The sequence below is a fragment of the Ambystoma mexicanum genome, chromosome 3q (genome assembly GCF_040938575.1).
Source record: "Ambystoma mexicanum isolate Mex_15411 chromosome 3q, UKY_AmexF1_1, whole genome shotgun sequence".
NCBI classification, from domain to species: Eukaryota; Metazoa; Chordata; class Amphibia; order Caudata; family Ambystomatidae; genus Ambystoma; species Ambystoma mexicanum.
The window spans coordinates 909,586,907-909,610,103 of record NC_090926.1 but is presented as its reverse complement, the minus strand read 5'-3'; positions in this window follow the sequence as shown (position 1 = coordinate 909,610,103).

Below are 23,197 nucleotides of genomic sequence, written 5' to 3'. Positions count from 1 at the left end.
CAGCTAAGGAGTGAAAGAGATCGTAAAACAGAGACCAATAACAGCTAATGACTGAAATGATCCTAAAACAGAGATCCAGAGAACATAACAGTTAAGGACTGAAACAGCTCCCAAAACAGGAATCCAGAGACCCATAACAGCTAAGGACTGAAACAGATTCTAAAACAGTGATCAAGAGACCCACAACTGCTAAGGACTGAAACAGATCCTAAAACAGAGATCCAGAGTGCCACAACAGCTAAGGACTGAAACAGATCCTAAAACAGAGATCCAGAGACCCATAACAGCTGAGGACTGAAACAGATCTGAAAACAGAGATCCAGAGACCCATAACAGCTAAGGACTGAAACAGATCCAAAAACAGAGATCCAGAGACCCATAACAGCTAAGGACTGAAATGATCCTAAAACAGAGATCCAGAGAACCATACCAGCTATGGACTGTAACAGATCCTAAAATAGAGATCCAGAAAACCATAACAGCTAAGGAGTGAAACAGATCCTAAAAGAGAGACCCAGAGACCCACAACAGCTAACAACTGAAACAGATCCTAAAACAGAGATCCAGAGAACCATAACAGATAAGGACTGAAATGATCCTAAAACCGAGATCCATAGACCCATACCAGCTATGGACTGTAACAGATCCTAAAATAGAGATCCAGAAAACCATAACAGCTAAGGAGTGAAACAGATCCTAAAAGAGAGACCCAGAGACCCATAACAGCTAACAACTGAAATAGATCCTAAAACAGAGATCCATAGAACCATAACAGCTAAGGAGTGAAACAGATCCTAAAACAGGGACCCAGAGACCCATAACAGCTATGGACTGAAACAGATCCTAAAACAGAGAACCAGAGACCAAAAACAGCTAAGGACTTAAACAGATCCTAAAACAGAGATCCAGAGAACTATAACAGCTAAGGAGTGAAACAGATCCTAAAACAGAGACCCAGAGACCCATAACAGCTAAGGTCTCAAACAGATCATAGAACAGAGATCCAGAGACCCATAACAGCTAAGGACTGAAACAGATCCTAAAACAGAGATCCAGAGACGCATAAAAGCTAAGGACTGAAACAGATCCTAAAAGAGAGATCCAGAGACCCATACCTGCTAAGGACTGAAACATATCCTAAAACTGAGATCCAGAGACCCATAACATCTAAGGACTGAAAATATCCTAAAACAGAGATCCAGAGAACATAACAGTTCGGGACTGAAACAGATCGCAAAACAGGAATCCAGAGACCCATAACAGCTAAGGACTGAAATGATCCCAACACAGAGATCCAGAGACCCATAACAGCTAAGGACTGAAATAGATCCTAAAACAGAGGTCCAGAGAACCATAACAGCTAAGGAGTGAAACAGATCCTAAAACAGAGACACAGAGACCCATAACAGCTAATAACTGAAAAAGACTCTAAAACAGAGATTCAGAGAACCATAACAGCTAAGGAGTGAAACAGATCCTAAAACAGAGACTCATAATAGCTAGGGACTGAAACAGATACTAAAACAGAGATCCGGAGACCCATAACAGCTGAGGACTGAAACAGATCTGAAAACAGAGATCCAGAGACCCATAACAGCTAAGGACTGAAACAGATCCAAAAACAGAGATCCAGAGACCCATAACAGCTAAGGACTGAAATGATCCTAAAACAGAGATCCAGAGAACCATACCAGCTATGGACTGTAAAAGATCCTAAAATAGAGATCCAGAAAACCATAACAGCTAAGGAGTGAAACAGATCCTAAAAGAGAGACCCAGAGACCCACAACAGCTAACAACTGAAACAGATCCTAAAACAGAGATCCAGAGAACCATAACAGATAAGGACTGAAATGATCCTAAAACCGAGATCCATAGACCCATACCAGCTAAGGACTGAAACAGATCCTAAAACAGAGATCCAGCGACCCATAACAGCTGAGGACTGAAACAGATCTGAAAACAGAGATCCAGAGACCCATAACAGCTAAGGACTGAAACAGATCCAAAAACAGAGATCCAGAGACCCATAACAGCTAAGGACTGAAATGATCCTAAAACAGAGATCCAGAGAACCATACCAGCTATGGACTGTAACAGATCCTAAAATAGAGATCCAGAAAACCATAACAGCTAAGGAGTGAAACAGATCCTAAAAGAGAGACCCAGAGACCCACAACAGCTAACAACTGAAACAGATCCTAAAACAGAGATCCAGAGAACCATAACAGATAAGGACTGAAATGATCCTAAAACCGAGATCCATAGACCCATACCAGCTATGGACTGTAACAGATCCTAAAATAGAGATCCAGAAAACCATAACAGCTAAGGAGTGAAACAGATCCTAAAAGAGAGACCCAGAGACCCATAACAGCTAACAACTGAAATAGATCCTAAAACAGAGATCCATAGAACCATAACAGCTAAGGAGTGAAACAGATCCTAAAACAGGGACCCAGAGACCCATAACAGCTATGGACTGAAACAGATCCTAAAACAGAGAACCAGAGACCAAAAACAGCTAAGGACTAAACCAGATCCTAAAACAGAGATCCAGAGAACTATAACAGCTAAGGAGTGAAACAGATCCTAAAACAGAGACCCAGAGACCCATAACAGCTAAGGTCTCAAACAGATCATAGAACAGAGATCCAGAGACCCATAACAGCTAAGGACTGAAACAGATCCTAAAACAGAGATCCAGAGACGCATAAAAGCTAAGGACTGAAACAGATCCTAAAAGAGAGATCCAGAGACCCATACCAGCTAAGGACTGAAACATATCCTAAAACTGAGATCCAGAGACCCATAACATCTGAGGACTGAAATTATCCTAAAACAGAGATCCAGAGAACATAACAGTTCGGGACTGAAACAGATCGCAAAACAGGAATCCAGAGACCCATAACAGCTAAGGACTGAAATGATCCCAACACAGAGATCCAGAGACCCATAACAGCTAAGGACTGAAACAGATCCTAAAACAGAGGTCCAGAGAACCATAACAGCTAAGGAGTGAAACAGATCCTAAAACAGAGACACAGAGACCCATAACAGCTAATAACTGAAAAAGACTCTAAAACAGAGATTCAGAGAACCATAACAGCTAAGGAGTGAAACAGATCCTAAAACAGAGACTCATAATAGCTAGGGACTGAAACAGATACTAAAACAGAGATCCGGAGACCCATAACAGCTGAGGACTGAAACAGATCTGAAAACAGAGATCCAGAGACCCATAACAGCTAAGGACTGAAACAGATCCAAAATAAGAGATCCAGAGACCCATAACAGCTAAGGACTGAAATGATCCTAAAACAGAGATCCAGAGAACCATAGCAGCAACGGACTGAAACAGATCCCAAAACAGAGATCCAGAGACCCATAACAGCTAAGGACTGAAATGATCCTAAAACTCAGATCCATAGACCCATACCAGCTATGGACTGTAACAGATCCTAAAATAGAGATCCAGAAAACCACAACAGCTAAGGACTGAAACAGATCCCAAAACAGGAATCCAGAGACCAATAACAGCTAAGGACTGAAATGATCCCAAAACAGAGATCCAGAGACCCATAACAGGTTAGGACTGAAACAGATCCTAAAACAGAGATCCAGAGAACCATAACAGCTAAGGACTGAAATGATCCTATAACAGAGACCCAGAGACCCATAACAGCTAAGGACTGAAACAGATCCTAAAACAGAGATCCAGAGAACCATAACAGCTAAGGAGTGAAACAGATCCTAAAACAGAGACACAGAGACCCATAACAGCTAATGACTGAAACAGATCCTAAAACAGAGATCCAGAGAACCATAAAGGCTAAGGAGTGAAAGAGATCGTAAAACAGAGACCAATAACAGCTAATGACTGAAATGATCCTAAAACAGAGATCCAGAGAACATAACAGTTAAGGACTGAAACAGCTCCTAAAACAGGAATCCAGAGACTCATAATAGCTAGGGACTGAAACAGATACTAAAACAGAGATCCGGAGACCCATAACAGCTGAGGACTGAAACAGATCTGAAAACAGAGATCCAGAGACCCATAACAGCTAACGACTAAAACAGATCCTAAAACAGAGAACCAGAGACCAAAAACTAAGGAGTGAATCCGATCCTAAAACAGAGATCCAGAGACCCATAACAGTTAAGGACTGAAAGAGATCCTAAAACAGAGATCCAGAGAACCATAACAGCTAAGGAGTGAAACAGATCCTAAAACAGAGACCCAGAGATCCATAACAGCTAAGGGCTGAAACAGATCGTAGAACAGAGATACAGAGACCCATAACAGCTAAGGACTGAAACAGATCCTAAAACTTAGATCCAGAGACCCATAACAGCTAAGGACTGAAACATATCCTAAAACAGAGATCCAGAGACCCATAACATCTAAGGACTGAAACAGATCCGAAAACAGAGATCCAGAGAGCCATAACATCTAAGGAGTGAAATGATCCTAAAACAGAGATCCAGAGAACATAACAGTTAAGGACTGAAACAGATCCCAAAACAGGAATCCAGAGACCCATAACAGCTAAGGACTGAAACAGATCCTAAAACAGAGATCCAGAGAACCATAACAGCTAAGGAGTGAAACAGATCCTAAAACAGAGACACAGAGACCCATAACAGCTAATGACTGAAACAGAGATCCAGAGAACCATAACAGCTAAGGAGTGAAAGAGATCGTAAAACAGAGACCAATAACAGCTAATGACTGAAATGATCCTAAAACAGAGATCCAGAGAACATAACAGTTAAGGACTGAAACAGCTCCCAAAACAGGAATCCAGAGACCCATAACAGCTAAGGACTGAAACAGATTCTAAAACAGTGATCAAGAGACCCACATCTGCTAAGGACTGAAACAGATCCTAAAACAGAGATCCAGAGTGCCACAACAGCTAAGGACTGAAACAGATCCTAAAACAGAGATCCAGCGACCCATAACAGCTGAGGACTGAAACAGATCTGAAAACAGAGATCCAGAGACCCATAACAGCTAAGGACTGAAACAGATCCAAAAACAGAGATCCAGAGACCCATAACAGCTAAGGACTGAAATGATCCTAAAACAGAGATCCAGAGAACCATACCAGCTATGGACTGTAACAGATCCTAAAATAGAGATCCAGAAAACCATAACAGCTAAGGAGTGAAACAGATCCTAAAAGAGAGACCCAGAGACCCACAACAGCTAACAACTGAAACAGATCCTAAAACAGAGATCCAGAGAACCATAACAGATAAGGACTGAAATGATCCTAAAACCGAGATCCATAGACCCATACCAGCTATGGACTGTAACAGATCCTAAAATAGAGATCCAGAAAACCATAACAGCTAAGGAGTGAAACAGATCCTAAAAGAGAGACCCAGAGACCCATAACAGCTAACAACTGAAATAGATCCTAAAACAGAGATCCATAGAACCATAACAGCTAAGGAGTGAAACAGATCCTAAAACAGGGACCCAGAGACCCATAACAGCTATGGACTGAAACAGATCCTAAAACAGAGAACCAGAGACCAAAAACAGCTAAGGACTAAAACAGATCCTAAAACAGAGATCCAGAGAACTATAACAGCTAAGGAGTGAAACAGATCCTAAAACAGAGACCCAGTGACCCATAACAGCTAAGGTCTCAAACAGATCATAGAACAGAGATCCAGAGACCCATAACAGCTAAGGACTGAAACAGATCCTAAAACAGAGATCCAGAGATGCATAAAAGCTAAGGACTGAAACAGATCCTAAAAGAGAGATCCAGAGACCCATACCAGCTAAGGACTGAAACATATCCTAAAACTGAGATCCAGAGACCCATAACATCTAAGGACTGAAATTATCCTAAAACAGAGATCCAGAGAACATAACAGTTCGGGCCTGAAACAGATCGCAAAACAGGAATCCAGAGACCCATAACAGCTAAGGACTGAAATGATCCCAACACAGAGATCCAGAGACCCATAACAGCTAAGGACTGAAACAGATCCTAAAACAGAGGTCCAGAGAACCATAACAGCTAAGGAGTGAAACAGATCCTAAAACAGAGACACAGAGACCCATAACAGCTAATAACTGAAAAAGACTCTAAAACAGACATTCAGAGAACCATAACAGCTAAGGAGTGAAACAGATCCTAAAACAGAGGCTCATAATAGCTAGGGACTGAAACAGATACTAAAACAGAGATCCGGAGACCCATAACAGCTGAGGACTGAAACAGATCTGAAAACCGAGATCCAGAGACCCATAACAGCTAAGGACTGAAATGATCCTAAAACAGAGATCCAGAGAACCATAGCAGCAACGGACTGAAACAGATCCCAAAACAGAGATCCAGAGACCCATAACAGCTAAGGACTGAAATGATCCTAAAACTCAGATCCATAGACCCATACCAGCTATGGACTGTAACAGATCCTAAAATAGAGATCCAGAAAACCACAACAGCTAAGGACTGAAACAGATCCCAAAACAGGAATCCAGAGACCAATAACAGCTAAGGACTGAAATGATCCCAAAACAGAGATCCAGAGACCCATAACAGCTTAGGACTGAAACAGATCCTAAAACAGAGATCCAGAGAACCATAACAGCTAAGAAGTGAAACAGATCCTAAAACAGAGACACAGAGACCCATAACAGCTAAGGACTGAAACAGATCCTAAAACAGAGATCCAGAGAACCATAACAGCTAAGGAGGGAAAGAGATCATAAAACAGAGACCCATAATAGCTAAAGACTGAAACAGATCCTAAAACAGAGAACTAGAGACCAATAACAGCTAAAGAGTGAATCAGATCGAGAGACCCATAACAGCTAAGGACTGAAACAGATCCTAAAACAGAGATCCAGAGAACCATAACAGCTATTGACTGAAACAGATCCTAAAACAGAGATCCAGAGACCCATAACAGCCAAGGACTGAAACAGATCCAAAAACAGAGATCCAGAGACCCATTCCAGCTAAGGACTGAAACATATCCTAAAACAGCGATCCAGAGTCCCATAACAGCTAAGGACTGACACAGATCCTAAAACAGAGATCCAGAGAACCATAACAGCTATTGACTGAAACAGATCCTAAAACAGAGATCCAGTGACCCACAACAGCTAAGGACTGAAACAAATCCTAAATCAGAGATCCAGAGACCCATAACATCTAAGGACTGAAACATCCGAAAACAGAGATCCAGAGACCCATAACAACTAAGGACTGAAATGATCCTAAAACAGAGATCCAGAGAACATAACAGTTAAGGACTGAAACAGATCCCAAAACAGGAATCCAGAGACTCATAACAGCTAAGGACTGAAATGATCCTATAACAGAGACCCAGAGACCCATAACAGCTAAGGACTGAAACAGATCCTAAAACAGAGATCCAGAGAACCATAACAGCTAAGGAGTGAAACAGATCCTAAAACAGAGACACAGAGACCCATAACAGCTAATGACTGAAACAGATCCTAAAACAGAGATCCAGAGAACCATAAAGGCTAAGGAGTGAAAGAGATCGTAAAACAGAGACCAATAACAGCTAATGACTGAAATGATCCTAAAACAGAGATCCAGAGAACAGAACAGATAAGGACTGAAACAGCTCCTAAAACAGGAATCCAGAGACTCATAATAGCTAGGGACTGAAACAGATACTAAAACAGAGATCCGGAGACCCATAACAGCTGAGGACTGAAACAGATCTGAAAATAGAGATCCAGAGACCCATAACAGCTAAGGACTGAAATGATCCTAAAACCGAGATCCATAGAGCCATACCAGCTATGGACGTTAACAGATCCTAAAATAGAGATCCAGAAAACCATAACAGCTAAGGAGTGAAACAGATCCTAAAAGAGAGACCCAGAGACCCATAACAGCTAACGACTAAAACAGATCCTAAAACAGAGAACCAGAGACCAAAAACTAAGGAGTGAATCCAATCCTAAAACAGAGATCCAGAGACCCATAACAGTTAAGGACTGAAAGAGATCCTAAAATAGAGATTCAGAGAACCATAACAGCTAAGGACTGAAACAGATCCTAAAACTTAGATCCAGAGACCCATAACAGTTAAGGACTGAAACATATCCTAAAACAGAGATCCAGAGACCCATAACATCTAAGGACTGAAACAGATCCGAAAACAGAGATCCAGAGACCCATAACATCTAAGGACTGAAATGATCCTAAAACAGAGATCCAGAGAACATAACAGTTAAGGACTGAAACAGATCCCAAAACAGGAATCCAGAGACCCATAACAGCTAAGGACTGAAATGATCCCAAAACAGAGATCCAGAGACCCATAACAGCTAAGGACTGAAACAGATCCTAAAACAGAGATCCAGAGAACCATAACAGCTAAGGAGTGAAACAGATCCTAAAACAGAGACACAGAGACCCATAACAGCTAATGACTGAAACAGAGATCCAGAGAACCATAACAGCTAAGGAGTGAAAGAGATCGTAAAACAGAGACCAATAACAGCTAATGACTGAAATGATCCTAAAACAGAGATCCAGAGAACATAACAGTTAAGGACTGAAACAGCTCCCAAAACAGGAATCCAGAGACCCATAACAGCTAAGGACTGAAACAGATTCTAAAACAGTGATCAAGAGACCCACAACTGCTAAGGACTGAAACAGATCCTAAAACAGAGATCCAGAGTGCCACAACAGCTAAGGACTGAAACAGATCCTAAAACAGAGATCCAGAGACCCATAACAGCTGAGGACTGAAACAGATCTGAAAACAGAGATCCAGAGACCCATAACAGCTAAGGACTGAAACAGATCCAAAAACAGAGATCCAGAGACCCATAACAGCTAAGGACTGAAATGATCCTAAAACAGAGATCCAGAGAACCATACCAGCTATGGACTGTAACAGATCCTAAAATAGAGATCCAGAAAACCCTAACAGCTAAGGAGTGAAACAGATCCTAAAAGAGAGACCCAGAGACCCACAACAGCTAACAACTGAAACAGATCCTAAAACAGAGATCCAGAGAACCATAACAGATAAGGACTGAAATGATCCTAAAACCGAGATCCATAGACCCATACCAGCTATGGACTGTAACAGATCCTAAAATAGAGATCCAGAAAACCATAACAGCTAAGGAGTGAAACAGATCCTAAAAGAGAGACCCAGAGACCCATAACAGCTAACAACTGAAATAGATCCTAAAACAGAGATCCATAGAACCATAACAGCTAAGGAGTGAAACAGATCCTAAAACAGGGACCCAGAGACCCATAACAGCTAAGGACTAAAACAGATCCTAAAACAGAGATCCAGAGAACTATAACAGCTAAGGAGTGAAACAGATCCTAAAACAGAGACCCAGTGACCCATAACAGCTAAGGTCTCAAACAGATCATAGAACAGAGATCCAGAGACCCATAACAGCTAAGGACTGAAACAGATCCTAAAACAGAGATCCAGAGATGCATAAAAGCTAAGGACTGAAACAGATCCTAAAAGAGAGATCCAGAGACCCATACCAGCTAAGGACTGAAACATATCCTAAAACTGAGATCCAGAGACCCATAACATCTAAGGACTGAAATTATCCTAAAACAGAGATCCAGAGAACATAACAGTTCGGGCCTGAAACAGATCGCAAAACAGGAATCCAGAGACCCATAACAGCTAAGGACTGAAATGATCCCAACACAGAGATCCAGAGACCCATAACAGCTAAGGACTGAAACAGATCCTAAAACAGAGGTCCAGAGAACCATAACAGCTAAGGAGTGAAACAGATCCTAAAACAGAGACACAGAGACCCATAACAGCTAATAACTGAAAAAGACTCTAAAACAGACATTCAGAGAACCATAACAGCTAAGGAGTGAAACAGATCCTAAAACAGAGGCTCATAATAGCTAGGGACTGAAACAGATACTAAAACAGAGATCCGGAGACCCATAACAGCTGAGGACTGAAACAGATCTGAAAACAGAGATCCAGAGACCCATAACAGCTAAGGACTGAAATGATCCTAAAACAGAGATCCAGAGAACCATAGCAGCAACGGACTGAAACAGATCCCAAAACAGAGATCCAGAGACCCATAACAGCTAAGGACTGAAATGATCCTAAAACTCAGATCCATAGACCCATACCAGCTATGGACTGTAACAGATCCTAAAATAGAGATCCAGAAAACCACAACAGCTAAGGACTGAAACAGATCCCAAAACAGGAATCCAGAGACCAATAACAGCTAAGGACTGAAATGATCCCAAAACAGAGATCCAGAGACCCATAACAGCTTAGGACTGAAACAGATCCTAAAACAGAGATCCAGAGAACCATAACAGCTAAGAAGTGAAACAGATCCTAAAACAGAGACACAGAGACCCATAACAGCTAAGGACTGAAACAGATCCTAAAACAGAGATCCAGAGAACCATAACAGCTAAGGAGGGAAAGAGATCATAAAACAGAGACCCATAATAGCTAAAGACTGAAACAGATCCTAAAACAGAGAACTAGAGACCAATAACAGCTAAAGAGTGAATCAGATCGAGAGACCCATAACAGCTAAGGACTGAAACAGATCCTAAAACAGAGATCCAGAGAACCATAACAGCTATTGACTGAAACAGATCCTAAAACAGAGATCCAGAGACCCATAACAGCCAAGGACTGAAACAGATCCAAAAACAGAGATCCAGAGACCCATTCCAGCTAAGGACTGAAACATATCCTAAAACAGCGATCCAGAGTCCCATAACAGCTAAGGACTGACACAGATCCTAAAACAGAGATCCAGAGAACCATAACAGCTATTGACTGAAACAGATCCTAAAACAGAGATCCAGTGACCCACAACAGCTAAGGACTGAAACAAATCCTAAATCAGAGATCCAGAGACCCATAACATCTAAGGACTGAAACATCCGAAAACAGAGATCCAGAGACCCATAACAACTAAGGACTGAAATGATCCTAAAACAGAGATCCAGAGAACATAACAGTTAAGGACTGAAACAGATCCCAAAACAGGAATCCAGAGACTCATAACAGCTAAGGACTGAAATGATCCTATAACAGAGACCCAGAGACCCATAACAGCTAAGGACTGAAACAGATCCTAAAACAGAGATCCAGAGAACCATAACAGCTAAGGAGTGAAACAGATCCTAAAACAGAGACACAGAGACCCATAACAGCTAATGACTGAAACAGATCCTAAAACTGAGATCCAGAGAACCATAAAGGCTAAGGAGTGAAAGAGATCGTAAAACAGAGACCAATAACAGCTAATGACTGAAATGATCCTAAAACAGAGATCCAGAGAACAGAACAGATAAGGACTGAAACAGCTCCTAAAACAGGAATCCAGAGACTCATAATAGCTAGGGACTGAAACAGATACTAAAACAGAGATCCGGAGACCCATAACAGCTGAGGACTGAAACAGATCTGAAAATAGAGATCCAGAGACCCATAACAGCTAAGGACTGAAATGATCCTAAAACCGAGATCCATAGAGCCATACCAGCTATGGACGTTAACAGATCCTAAAATAGAGATCCAGAAAACCATAACAGCTAAGGAGTGAAACAGATCCTAAAAGAGAGACCCAGAGACCCATAACAGCTAACGACTAAAACAGATCCTAAAACAGAGAACCAGAGACCAAAAACTAAGGAGTGAATCCAATCCTAAAACAGAGATCCAGAGACCCATAACAGTTAAGGACTGAAAGAGATCCTAAAACAGAGATTCAGAGAACCATAACAGCTAAGGACTGAAACAGATCCTAAAACTTAGATCCAGAGACCCATAACAGTTAAGGACTGAAACATATCCTAAAACAGAGATCCAGAGACCCATAACATCTAAGGACTGAAACAGATCCGAAAACAGAGATCCAGAGACCCATAACATCTAAGGACTGAAATGATCCTAAAACAGAGATCCAGAGAACATAACAGTTAAGGACTGAAACAGATCCCAAAACAGGAATCCAGAGACCCATAACAGCTAAGGACTGAAATGATCCCAAAACAGAGATCCAGAGACCCATAACAGCTAAGGACTGAAACAGATCCTAAAACAGAGATCCAGAGAACCATAACAGCTAAGGAGTGAAACAGATCCTAAAACAGAGACACAGAGACCCATAACAGCTAATGACTGAAACAGAGATCCAGAGAACCATAACAGCTAAGGAGTGAAAGAGATCGTAAAACAGAGACCAATAACAGCTAATGACTGAAATGATCCTAAAACAGAGATCCAGAGAACATAACAGTTAAGGACTGAAACAGCTCCCAAAACAGGAATCCAGAGACCCATAACAGCTAAGGACTGAAACAGATTCTAAAACAGTGATCAAGAGACCCACAACTGCTAAGGACTGAAACAGATCCTAAAACAGAGATCCAGAGTGCCACAACAGCTAAGGACTGAAACAGATCCTAAAACAGAGATCCAGAGACCCATAACAGCTGAGGACTGAAACAGATCTGAAAACAGAGATCCAGAGACCCATAACAGCTAAGGACTGAAACAGATCCAAAAACAGAGATCCAGAGACCCATAACAGCTAAGGACTGAAATGATCCTAAAACAGAGATCCAGAGAACCATACCAGCTATGGACTGTAACAGATCCTAAAATAGAGATCCAGAAAACCATAACAGCTAAGGAGTGAAACAGATCCTAAAAGAGAGACCCAGAGACCCACAACAGCTAACAACTGAAACAGATCCTAAAACAGAGATCCAGAGAACCATAACAGATAAGGACTGAAATGATCCTAAAACCGAGATCCATAGACCCATACCAGCTATGGACTGTAACAGATCCTAAAATAGAGATCCAGAAAACCATAACAGCTAAGGAGTGAAACAGATCCTAAAAGAGAGACCCAGAGACCCATAACAGCTAACAACTGAAATAGATCCTAAAACAGAGATCCATAGAACCATAACAGCTAAGGAGTGAAACAGATCCTAAAACAGGGACCCAGAGACCCATAACAGCTATGGACTGAAACAGATCCTAAAACAGAGAACCAGAGACCAAAAACAGCTAAGGACTTAAACAGATCCTAAAACAGAGATCCAGAGAACTATAACAGCTAAGGAGTGAAACAGATCCTAAAACAGAGACCCAGAGACCCATAACAGCTAAGGTCTCAAACAGATCATAGAACAGAGATCCAGAGACCCATAACAGCTAAGGACTGAAACAGATCCTAAAACAGAGATCCAGAGACGCATAAAAGCTAAGGACTGAAACAGATCCTAAAAGAGAGATCCAGAGACCCATACCTGCTAAGGACTGAAACATATCCTAAAACTGAGATCCAGAGACCCATAACATCTAAGGACTGAAAATATCCTAAAACAGAGATCCAGAGAACATAACAGTTCGGGACTGAAACAGATCGCAAAACAGGAATCCAGAGACCCATAACAGCTAAGGACTGAAATGATCCCAACACAGAGATCCAGAGACCCATAACAGCTAAGGACTGAAATAGATCCTAAAACAGAGGTCCAGAGAACCATAACAGCTAAGGAGTGAAACAGATCCTAAAACAGAGACACAGAGACCCATAACAGCTAATAACTGAAAAAGACTCTAAAACAGAGATTCAGAGAACCATAACAGCTAAGGAGTGAAACAGATCCTAAAACAGAGACTCATAATAGCTAGGGACTGAAACAGATACTAAAACAGAGATCCGGAGACCCATAACAGCTGAGGACTGAAACAGATCTGAAAACAGAGATCCAGAGACCCATAACAGCTAAGGACTGAAACAGATCCAAAAACAGAGATCCAGAGACCCATAACAGCTAAGGACTGAAATGATCCTAAAACAGAGATCCAGAGAACCATACCAGCTATGGACTGTAAAAGATCCTAAAATAGAGATCCAGAAAACCATAACAGCTAAGGAGTGAAACAGATCCTAAAAGAGAGACCCAGAGACCCACAACAGCTAACAACTGAAACAGATCCTAAAACAGAGATCCAGAGAACCATAACAGATAAGGACTGAAATGATCCTAAAACCGAGATCCATAGACCCATACCAGCTAAGGACTGAAACAGATCCTAAAACAGAGATCCAGCGACCCATAACAGCTGAGGACTGAAACAGATCTGAAAACAGAGATCCAGAGACCCATAACAGCTAAGGACTGAAACAGATCCAAAAACAGAGATCCAGAGACCCATAACAGCTAAGGACTGAAATGATCCTAAAACAGAGATCCAGAGAACCATACCAGCTATGGACTGTAACAGATCCTAAAATAGAGATCCAGAAAACCATAACAGCTAAGGAGTGAAACAGATCCTAAAAGAGAGACCCAGAGACCCACAACAGCTAACAACTGAAACAGATCCTAAAACAGAGATCCAGAGAACCATAACAGATAAGGACTGAAATGATCCTAAAACCGAGATCCATAGACCCATACCAGCTATGGACTGTAACAGATCCTAAAATAGAGATCCAGAAAACCATAACAGCTAAGGAGTGAAACAGATCCTAAAAGAGAGACCCAGAGACCCATAACAGCTAACAACTGAAATAGATCCTAAAACAGAGATCCATAGAACCATAACAGCTAAGGAGTGAAACAGATCCTAAAACAGGGACCCAGAGACCCATAACAGCTATGGACTGAAACAGATCCTAAAACAGAGAACCAGAGACCAAAAACAGCTAAGGACTAAACCAGATCCTAAAACAGAGATCCAGAGAACTATAACAGCTAAGGAGTGAAACAGATCCTAAAACAGAGACCCAGAGACCCATAACAGCTAAGGTCTCAAACAGATCATAGAACAGAGATCCAGAGACCCATAACAGCTAAGGACTGAAACAGATCCTAAAACAGAGATCCAGAGACGCATAAAAGCTAAGGACTGAAACAGATCCTAAAAGAGAGATCCAGAGACCCATACCAGCTAAGGACTGAAACATATCCTAAAACTGAGATCCAGAGACCCATAACATCTGAGGACTGAAATTATCCTAAAACAGAGATCCAGAGAACATAACAGTTCGGGACTGAAACAGATCGCAAAACAGGAATCCAGAGACCCATAACAGCTAAGGACTGAAATGATCCCAACACAGAGATCCAGAGACCCATAACAGCTAAGGACTGAAACAGATCCTAAAACAGAGGTCCAGAGAACCATAACAGCTAAGGAGTGAAACAGATCCTAAAACAGAGACACAGAGACCCATAACAGCTAATAACTGAAAAAGACTCTAAAACAGAGATTCAGAGAACCATAACAGCTAAGGAGTGAAACAGATCCTAAAACAGAGACTCATAATAGCTAGGGACTGAAACAGATACTAAAACAGAGATCCGGAGACCCATAACAGCTGAGGACTGAAACAGATCTGAAAACAGAGATCCAGAGACCCATAACAGCTAAGGACTGAAACAGATCCAAAATAAGAGATCCAGAGACCCATAACAGCTAAGGACTGAAATGATCCTAAAACAGAGATCCAGAGAACCATAGCAGCAACGGACTGAAACAGATCCCAAAACAGAGATCCAGAGACCCATAACAGCTAAGGACTGAAATGATCCTAAAACTCAGATCCATAGACCCATACCAGCTATGGACTGTAACAGATCCTAAAATAGAGATCCAGAAAACCACAACAGCTAAGGACTGAAACAGATCCCAAAACAGGAATCCAGAGACCAATAACAGCTAAGGACTGAAATGATCCCAAAACAGAGATCCAGAGACCCATAACAGGTTAGGACTGAAACAGATCCTAAAACAGAGATCCAGAGAACCATAACAGCTAAGGACTGAAATGATCCTATAACAGAGACCCAGAGACCCATAACAGCTAAGGACTGAAACAGATCCTAAAACAGAGATCCAGAGAACCATAACAGCTAAGGAGTGAAACAGATCCTAAAACAGAGACACAGAGACCCATAACAGCTAATGACTGAAACAGATCCTAAAACAGAGATCCAGAGAACCATAAAGGCTAAGGAGTGAAAGAGATCGTAAAACAGAGACCAATAACAGCTAATGACTGAAATGATCCTAAAACAGAGATCCAGAGAACATAACAGTTAAGGACTGAAACAGCTCCTAAAACAGGAATCCAGAGACTCATAATAGCTAGGGACTGAAACAGATACTAAAACAGAGATCCGGAGACCCATAACAGCTGAGGACTGAAACAGATCTGAAAACAGAGATCCAGAGACCCATAACAGCTAACGACTAAAACAGATCCTAAAACAGAGAACCAGAGACCAAAAACTAAGGAGTGAATCCGATCCTAAAACAGAGATCCAGAGACCCATAACAGTTAAGGACTGAAAGAGATCCTAAAACAGAGATCCAGAGAACCATAACAGCTAAGGAGTGAAACAGATCCTAAAACAGAGACCCAGAGATCCATAACAGCTAAGGGCTGAAACAGATCGTAGAACAGAGATACAGAGACCCATAACAGCTAAGGACTGAAACAGATCCTAAAACTTAGATCCAGAGACCCATAACAGCTAAGGACTGAAACATATCCTAAAACAGAGATCCAGAGACCCATAACATCTAAGGACTGAAACAGATCCGAAAACAGAGATCCAGAGAGCCATAACATCTAAGGAGTGAAATGATCCTAAAACAGAGATCCAGAGAACATAACAGTTAAGGACTGAAACAGATCCCAAAACAGGAATCCAGAGACCCATAACAGCTAAGGACTGAAACAGATCCTAAAACAGAGATCCAGAGAACCATAACAGCTAAGGAGTGAAACAGATCCTAAAACAGAGACACAGAGACCCATAACAGCTAATGACTGAAACAGAGATCCAGAGAACCATAACAGCTAAGGAGTGAAAGAGATCGTAAAACAGAGACCAATAACAGCTAATGACTGAAATGATCCTAAAACAGAGATCCAGAGAACATAACAGTTAAGGACTGAAACAGCTCCCAAAACAGGAATCCAGAGACCCATAACAGCTAAGGACTGAAACAGATTCTAAAACAGTGATCAAGAGACCCACATCTGCTAAGGACTGAAACAGATCCTAAAACAGAGATCCAGAGTGCCACAACAGCTAAGGACTGAAACAGATCCTAAAACAGAGATCCAGCGACCCATAACAGCTGAGGACTGAAACAGATCTGAAAACAGAGATCCAGAGACCCATAACAGCTAAGGACTGAAACAGATCCAAAAACAGAGATCCAGAGACCCATAACAGCTAAGGACTGAAATGATCCTAAAACAGAGATCCAGAGAACCATACCAGCTATGGACTGTAACAGATCCTAAAATAGAGATCCAGAAAACCATAACAGCTAAGGAGTGAAACAGATCCTAAAAGAGAGACCCAGAGACCCACAACAGCTAACAACTGAAACAGATCCTAAAACAGAGATCCAGAGAACCATAACAGATAAGGACTGAAATGATCCTAAAACCGAGATCCATAGACCCATACCAGCTATGGACTGTAACAGATCCTAAAATAGAGATCCAGAAAACCATAACAGCTAAGGAGTGAAACAGATCCTAAAAGAGAGACCCAGAGACCCATAACAGCTAACAACTGAAATAGATCCTAAAACAGAGATCCATAGAACCATAACAGCTAAGGAGTGAAACAGATCCTAAAACAGGGACCCAGAGACCCATAACAGCTATGGACTGAAACAGATCCTAAAACAGAGAACCAGAGACCAAAAACAGCTAAGGACTAAAACAGATCCTAAAACAGAGATCCAGAGAACTATAACAGCTAAGGAGTGAAACAGATCCTAAAACAGAGACCCAGTGACCCATAACAGCTAAGGTCTCAAACAGATCATAGAACAGAGATCCAGAGACCCATAACAGCTAAGGACTGAAACAGATCCTAAAACAGAGATCCAGAGATGCATAAAAGCTAAGGACTGAAACAGATCCTAAAAGAGAGATCCAGAGACCCATACCAGCTAAGGACTGAAACATATCCTAAAACTGAGATCCAGAGACCCATAACATCTAAGGACTGAAATTATCCTAAAACAGAGATCCAGAGAACATAACAGTTCGGGCCTGAAACAGATCGCAAAACAGGAATCCAGAGACCCATAACAGCTAAGGACTGAAATGATCCCAACACAGAGATCCAGAGACCCATAACAGCTAAGGACTGAAACAGATCCTAAAACAGAGGTCCAGAGAACCATAACAGCTAAGGAGTGAAACAGATCCTAAAACAGAGACACAGAGACCCATAACAGCTAATAACTGAAAAAGACTCTAAAACAGACATTCAGAGAACCATAACAGCTAAGGAGTGAAACAGATCCTAAAACAGAGGCTCATAATAGCTAGGGACTGAAACAGATACTAAAACAGAGATCCGGAGACCCATAACAGCTGAGGACTGAAACAGATCTGAAAACCGAGATCCAGAGACCCATAACAGCTAAGGACTGAAATGATCCTAAAACAGAGATCCAGAGAACCATAGCAGCAACGGACTGAAACAGATCCCAAAACAGAGATCCAGAGACCCATAACAGCTAAGGACTGAAATGATCCTAAAACTCAGATCCATAGACCCATACCAGCTATGGACTGTAACAGATCCTAAAATAGAGATCCAGAAAACCACAACAGCTAAGGACTGAAACAGATCCCAAAACAGGAATCCAGAGACCAATAACAGCTAAGGACTGAAATGATCCCAAAACAGAGATCCAGAGACCCATAACAGCTTAGGACTGAAACAGATCCTAAAACAGAGATCCAGAGAACCATAACAGCTAAGAAGTGAAACAGATCCTAAAACAGAGACACAGAGACCCATAACAGCTAAGGACTGAAACAGATCCTAAAACAGAGATCCAGAGAACCATAACAGCTAAGGAGGGAAAGAGATCATAAAACAGAGACCCATAATAGCTAAAGACTGAAACAGATCCTAAAACAGAGAACTAGAGACCAATAACAGCTAAAGAGTGAATCAGATCGAGAGACCCATAACAGCTAAGGACTGAAACAGATCCTAAAACAGAGATCCAGAGAACCATAACAGCTATTGACTGAAACAGATCCTAAAACAGAGATCCAGAGACCCATAACAGCCAAGGACTGAAACAGATCCAAAAACAGAGATCCAGAGACCCATTCCAGCTAAGGACTGAAACATATCCTAAAACAGCGATCCAGAGTCCCATAACAGCTAAGGACTGACACAGATCCTAAAACAGAGATCCAGAGAACCATAACAGCTATTGACTGAAACAGATCCTAAAACAGAGATCCAGTGACCCACAACAGCTAAGGACTGAAACAAATCCTAAATCAGAGATCCAGAGACCCATAACATCTAAGGACTGAAACATCCGAAAACAGAGATCCAGAGACCCATAACAACTAAGGACTGAAATGATCCTAAAACAGAGATCCAGAGAACATAACAGTTAAGGACTGAAACAGATCCCAAAACAGGAATCCAGAGACTCATAACAGCTAAGGACTGAAATGATCCTATAACAGAGACCCAGAGACCCATAACAGCTAAGGACTGAAACAGATCCTAAAACAGAGATCCAGAGAACCATAACAGCTAAGGAGTGAAACAGATCCTAAAACAGAGACACAGAGACCCATAACAGCTAATGACTGAAACAGATCCTAAAACAGAGATCCAGAGAACCATAAAGGCTAAGGAGTGAAAGAGATCGTAAAACAGAGACCAATAACAGCTAATGACTGAAATGATCCTAAAACAGAGATCCAGAGAACAGAACAGATAAGGACTGAAACAGCTCCTAAAACAGGAATCCAGAGACTCATAATAGCTAGGGACTGAAACAGATACTAAAACAGAGATCCGGAGACCCATAACAGCTGAGGACTGAAACAGATCTGAAAATAGAGATCCAGAGACCCATAACAGCTAAGGACTGAAATGATCCTAAAACCGAGATCCATAGAGCCATACCAGCTATGGACGTTAACAGATCCTAAAATAGAGATCCAGAAAACCATAACAGCTAAGGAGTGAAACAGATCCTAAAAGAGAGACCCAGAGACCCATAACAGCTAACGACTAAAACAGATCCTAAAACAGAGAACCAGAGACCAAAAACTAAGGAGTGAATCCAATCCTAAAACAGAGATCCAGAGACCCATAACAGTTAAGGACTGAAAGAGATCCTAAAATAGAGATTCAGAGAACCATAACAGCTAAGGACTGAAACAGATCCTAAAACTTAGATCCAGAGACCCATAACAGTTAAGGACTGAAACATATCCTAAAACAGAGATCCAGAGACCCATAACATCTAAGGACTGAAACAGATCCGAAAACAGAGATCCAGAGACCCATAACATCTAAGGACTGAAATGATCCTAAAACAGAGATCCAGAGAACATAACAGTTAAGGACTGAAACAGATCCCAAAACAGGAATCCAGAGACCCATAACAGCTAAGGACTGAAATGATCCCAAAACAGAGATCCAGAGACCCATAACAGCTAAGGACTGAAACAGATCCTAAAACAGAGATCCAGAGAACCATAACAGCTAAGGAGTGAAACAGATCCTAAAACAGAGACACAGAGACCCATAACAGCTAATGACTGAAACAGAGATCCAGAGAACCATAACAGCTAAGGAGTGAAAGAGATCGTAAAACAGAGACCAATAACAGCTAATGACTGAAATGATCCTAAAACAGAGATCCAGAGAACATAACAGTTAAGGACTGAAACAGCTCCCAAAACAGGAATCCAGAGACCCATAACAGCTAAGGACTGAAACAGATTCTAAAACAGTGATCAAGAGACCCACAACTGCTAAGGACTGAAACAGATCCTAAAACAGAGATCCAGAGTGCCACAACAGCTAAGGACTGAAACAGATCCTAAAACAGAGATCCAGAGACCCATAACAGCTGAGGACTGAAACAGATCTGAAAACAGAGATCCAGAGACCCATAACAGCTAAGGACTGAAACAGATCCAAAAACAGAGATCCAGAGACCCATAACAGCTAAGGACTGAAATGATCCTAAAACAGAGATCCAGAGAACCATACCAGCTATGGACTGTAACAGATCCTAAAATAGAGATCCAGAAAACCATAACAGCTAAGGAGTGAAACAGATCCTAAAAGAGAGACCCAGAGACCCACAACAGCTAACAACTGAAACAGATCCTAAAACAGAGATCCAGAGAACCATAACAGATAAGGACTGAAATGATCCTAAAACCGAGATCCATAGACCCATACCAGCTATGGACTGTAACAGATCCTAAAATAGAGATCCAGAAAACCATAACAGCTAAGGAGTGAAACAGATCCTAAAAGAGAGACCCAGAGACCCATAACAGCTAACAACTGAAATAGATCCTAAAACAGAGATCCATAGAACCATAACAGCTAAGGAGTGAAACAGATCCTAAAACAGGGACCCAGAGACCCATAACAGCTATGGACTGAAACAGATCCTAAAACAGAGAACCAGAGACCAAAAACAGCTAAGGACTTAAACAGATCCTAAAACAGAGATCCAGAGAACTATAACAGCTAAGGAGTGAAACAGATCCTAAAACAGAGACCCAGAGACCCATAACAGCTAAGGTCTCAAACAGATCATAGAACAGAGATCCAGAGACCCATAACAGCTAAGGACTGAAACAGATCCTAAAACAGAGATCCAGAGACGCATAAAAGCTAAGGACTGAAACAGATCCTAAAAGAGAGATCCAGAGACCCATACCTGCTAAGGACTGAAACATATCCTAAAACTGAGATCCAGAGACCCATAACATCTAAGGACTGAAAATATCCTAAAACAGAGATCCAGAGAACATAACAGTTCGGGACTGAAACAGATCGCAAAACAGGAATCCAGAGACCCATAACAGCTAAGGACTGAAATGATCCCAACACAGAGATCCAGAGACCCATAACAGCTAAGGACTGAAACAGATCCTAAAACAGAGGTCCAGAGAACCATAACAGCTAAGGAGTGAAACAGATCCTAAAACAGAGACACAGAGACCCATAACAGCTAATAACTGAAAAAGACTCTAAAACAGAGATTCAGAGAACCATAACAGCTAAGGAGTGAAACAGATCCTAAAACAGAGACTCATAATAGCTAGGGACTGAAACAGATACTAAAACAGAGATCCGGAGACCCATAACAGCTGAGGACTGAAACAGATCTGAAAACAGAGATCCAGAGACCCATAACAGCTAAGGACTGAAACAGATCCAAAATAAGAGATCCAGAGACCCATAACAGCTAAGGACTGAAATGATCCTAAAACAGAGATCCAGAGAACCATAGCAGCAACGGACTGAAACAGATCCCAAAACAGAGATCCAGAGACCCATAACAGCTAAGGACTGAAATGATCCTAAAACAGAGATCCAGAGACCCATAACAGCTATGGACTGTAACAGATCCTAAAATAGAGATCCAGAAAACCACAACAGCTAAGGACTGAAACAGATCCCAAAACAGGAATCCAGAGACCAATAACAGCTAAGGACTGAAATGATCCCAAAACAGAGATCCAGAGACCCATAACAGCTTAGGACTGAAACAGATCCTAAAACAGAGATCCAGAGAACCATAACAGCTAAGAAGTGAAACAGATCCTAAAACAGAGACACAGAGACCCATAACAGCTAAGGACTGAAACAGATCCTAAAACAGAGATCCAGAGAACCATAACAGCTAAGGAGGGAAAGAGATCATAAAACAGAGACCCATAATAGCTAAAGACTGAAACAGATCCTAAAACAGAGAACTAGAGACCAATAACAGCTAAAGAGTGAATCAGATCGAGAGACCCATAACAGCTAAGGACTGAAACAGATCCTAAAACAGAGATCCAGAGACCCATAACAGCCAAGGACTGAAACAGATCCAAAAACAGAGATCCAGAGACCCATTCCAGCTAAGGACTGAAACATATCCTAAAACAGCGATCCAGAGTCCCATAACAGCTAAGGACTGACACAGATCCTAAAACAGAGATCCAGAGAACCATAACAGCTATTGACTGAAACAGATCCTAAAACAGAGATCCAGTGACCCACAACAGCTAAGGACTGAAACAAATCCTAAATCAGAGATCCAGAGACCCATAACATCTAAGGAC